At 32.1% G+C, this 3,439-nt stretch overlaps 1 pseudogene; it reads left to right on the top strand.

Moving 5' to 3' along the window:
- The first annotated feature begins 215 nt into the window (after positions 1–215).
- On the top strand, positions 216–838 carry LOC108479254 (putative receptor like protein 25; annotated as a pseudogene).
- The last annotated feature ends 2,601 nt before the right edge of the window (positions 839–3,439 follow it).

Raw genomic sequence — 3,439 nt, 5'->3', positions numbered from 1 at the left:
AGAACGTTGGGAAACCTCTTACAACTTACTCATTTAGACTTGGGATGGAACAAATTGAGGGGACAAATTCCATTGTCAATTCTAAACCTAACACAGCTGGAATACTTGAAAATAGCTGAAAATTCATTAGAAACTTCCATTTCAGATGAGGTGTGCAAGTTTATACTAGTGGCTTCTATGCCTATTCCATTGGAATTATTGTGAAAGGATAATAAATGGAATTGGTAAAAATTTTCACCATGTGGATGATCATTGATCTATCAAACAATCAGTTTGAAGGAGAGATTCCAAAGGTTATTGGGAAGCTTAACTTACTGAAAGGGCTCAACCTTTCTCACAATAACCTTAATGGTGGTATCCCCACTTCAATAGGGAATTTAACAAATCTTGAATGGTTGGACTTATCTTCAAACAGGTTGTCTGGGACAATTTCAAATAGATTGGCAGATCTGGCATTTCTTCGTCCTTAAGTGTTTCTGAAAATCAACTCCATGGTCAGATTCCTCAAGGCAAATAGTTCAACACATTTGGAAAAGATTCATATGAAGGAAACAAGGGTCTATGTGGATTTCCGGTCTCAAAAGATTGCAACATCATTGAGCTACCACCTCCAAATGTGCTCGAAAAAGATGGTTCAAAATCAAACATTGCTTTTGGTTGGAAAGTGGTGTTGATAGGTTATGGATGCGGAGTAGTGTTCGGAATGACCGTGGGATATGTTGCTTTCCAAATTGGTAAGCCGAAATGGTTGGTGAATTTGGTTGAAAACCAACATGAGAAGAGGCGAAGAAGAAAGTCAAAGAATGGCAATTGCAGCAATGGACAAAGAAGGATCTAGTTGATGGAAATGATGTTCAAGCGTTTATGTTGTATCTTCATAATTTCTTGTTTTGAAGTCCGTTGAAATGTTTTTTTCCTATGGTGAAGGGTTGCACTGGCATGCATCTGTCCTTATTTTTGTAACAATTAATCTGTATTTTATTGCATTACGTACTATCTGTAAGGGTTTGTTTTAAACGTAGCATTTTGTATGGTGCAACTATTTATGTCTTCTTGCTCATCTCATCATCTTTTTCTCGAGCTAAACATAGTCAAAACTATAAAATTTTCTTCTTTGCATGGAAAATGATTTGGCATTCTGAAAATTTCCACAATGCTTGTGGGTTACCATTGGTTTTTTTTTCTCAATCGAGAAAAATAATGTAAAACCGAGAAAGACGTTGGAACTACCAACATCTTTCAAGGATAACATGATTACAGTAGTATTACTACTGGCAACCAAAGACAAAATCCTCCGGACAACTAGAGCTATAGTGCATTAAACAAAATTCACCACCAAGCTTTAAAAAAAAAAAAGAACTCGATATACCAGCTTTCACCAAAGCATCCTCCATACCATTAACTTGCCTGTGAATATCTTCGAACTGAAATTGAACCAACTAGTTAGTGCCATAGTCGATATCTCCAAACAATTTCCGTAATGACCACAGTCTATAATTCCTATTCATAAGCCATTCCGGTTTTGTTTGTAAATCATGTTATACTTTGACTATGGAATGTTCTATTGTTTAATTCAATGTTTAAAGTTGAATCTATATGTGACAAGCGTTGTTATCTATCCTAGCATCCTATAACTCGAGTTCGATGACCGGGTTAGGGATGTTATACCATTACATTTTTAGTCCTTTTGTTGTAGACTCCATGTGTGCTTTCCAGTAACCATAATGGCCAATCTCCAACAACGGTGGTCGAGTGATTGATGATCCTTCCATAGCTTGCAACTATCAACACCAGGAATCTCCACTAGAAATGTTAAGCAGGAGGTTGTGATACCAATTGTTGACCTGAAACAGTTGCTAAGTAACAAGAAAAGTACGAGCCAAAATAACTATAGTAGTGGGCACTTCGGCAAGCATTATGATAACACAAAGTCAAATGGGGGACTTTCGAAGATTATACCTTTCATCACTAACTTTTCCCCTTGAGAACTTAGTTTGTAAAACCACAACACAAAATATTTTACAATCAAGTGTACTCTTACAAATAATGTTCCTCACTCGAATAAATAAGTGATCTTAAAATTAATTTATCAACTTATACAAGTCTCTCAATTATATAAAGAATTTTGATATTTGCTAACATATGAAAATGTATCACAATCCCTATTATAAAACCAAATTCACAAATGATGTTATTTAAACATTTTACATAGGCCAATTTTTATGTAGGGATAATTTTCCTTTTCAGAACTAAATCCACACATGGTGGTATTTGAATCAAAAACTTCAATTTTTTCACAAATGGTATTTAAATTTTTTTAAATATAAATTATAAAAAGTATATATTAAATTTAATAAAATAAATATTATTGGAATAATTTTTTTATTTTATAGTAAGACCATGTGAATTAAATAAAATTATTCTAAGTAATTTTGGAAAACTTAAATTCTATATTAAAATTGAGTATAAAGTTTTGAAATTCATATATACTAGCTCTCAATCCACCTAATAGTTCTCAACAGCCACAAAGCAAACGGGGATAGGCAAGGGCCTGGCCCCCTCGTGATAAATTATCAATTTAGTTCTTTAAATTTTTTAAAATTATAAGTTAATTTAATGGTAAAATTTTGTTTTAGCCCCCCAAAGTTGAAAAAAATTCAATTTAATCTTTTTAAAATTCTAAACTAGCAATCATATACAAAGAGAAAATTATATTTTAATCCTTTTAAAATTTTATAATTTAATTTTGATCCCTCAAAAATAAACTTATAACTTCGTCCTCGATTCTCAAAACAATCCTATAATGCAGACAGAACCTGAGCTTGTTGTGATCGCAAGAAGGGTAAAAAGAAAATTCATATCAAACAAACATTTGTTAAAAGAAGATAAAATAATTTATCAAACACATCAATCAGATGTAATAGAAAACATCAAATAAATTAAAGTCAATGGAGAATGCCCCATTCAGAAGAAAATAAAAACTCAAGTGGAATTTCCAATCTAGAATTAATTTACAGCAAATGGAACATTTAATTATAGACAGAATTGTGTTTAAAAACCTTGACCAATATTCTAGTTTTTATGTGAAGAAATTCTTATTTTTTTCAATTATTTTGTAGAATTAAATTTCACTTTTTGTAAACCGATACAATTACTCATATATACTTATATCGTGTAGGTAATTTACATTTCACCAAATTTGATAGGAAAGAAGTGGAAGGACCAAAGACTTAGGCTAATATTAGGAGTAGCTGCTCCATTTGATCAAGGACAATATTAGAATGAAGTTAATTGGTCTGAAGGGAATTGCAGTATATTCAATTAGCAGAAGAGTTTTTGAAGGTTAGCAAATTCTAGAATTGATCTTCATATGTAGGGAGATCCCTATAGTATTGATTTTCATATATAGGGAGATTGCAGTATATACAAATTGAAATTC

The sequence above is a fragment of the Gossypium arboreum genome, chromosome 5, assembly GCF_025698485.1.
Source record: "Gossypium arboreum isolate Shixiya-1 chromosome 5, ASM2569848v2, whole genome shotgun sequence".
Classification (NCBI taxonomy): domain Eukaryota; kingdom Viridiplantae; phylum Streptophyta; class Magnoliopsida; order Malvales; family Malvaceae; genus Gossypium; species Gossypium arboreum.
This window is presented reverse-complemented; position numbering and strand designations above follow the sequence as displayed.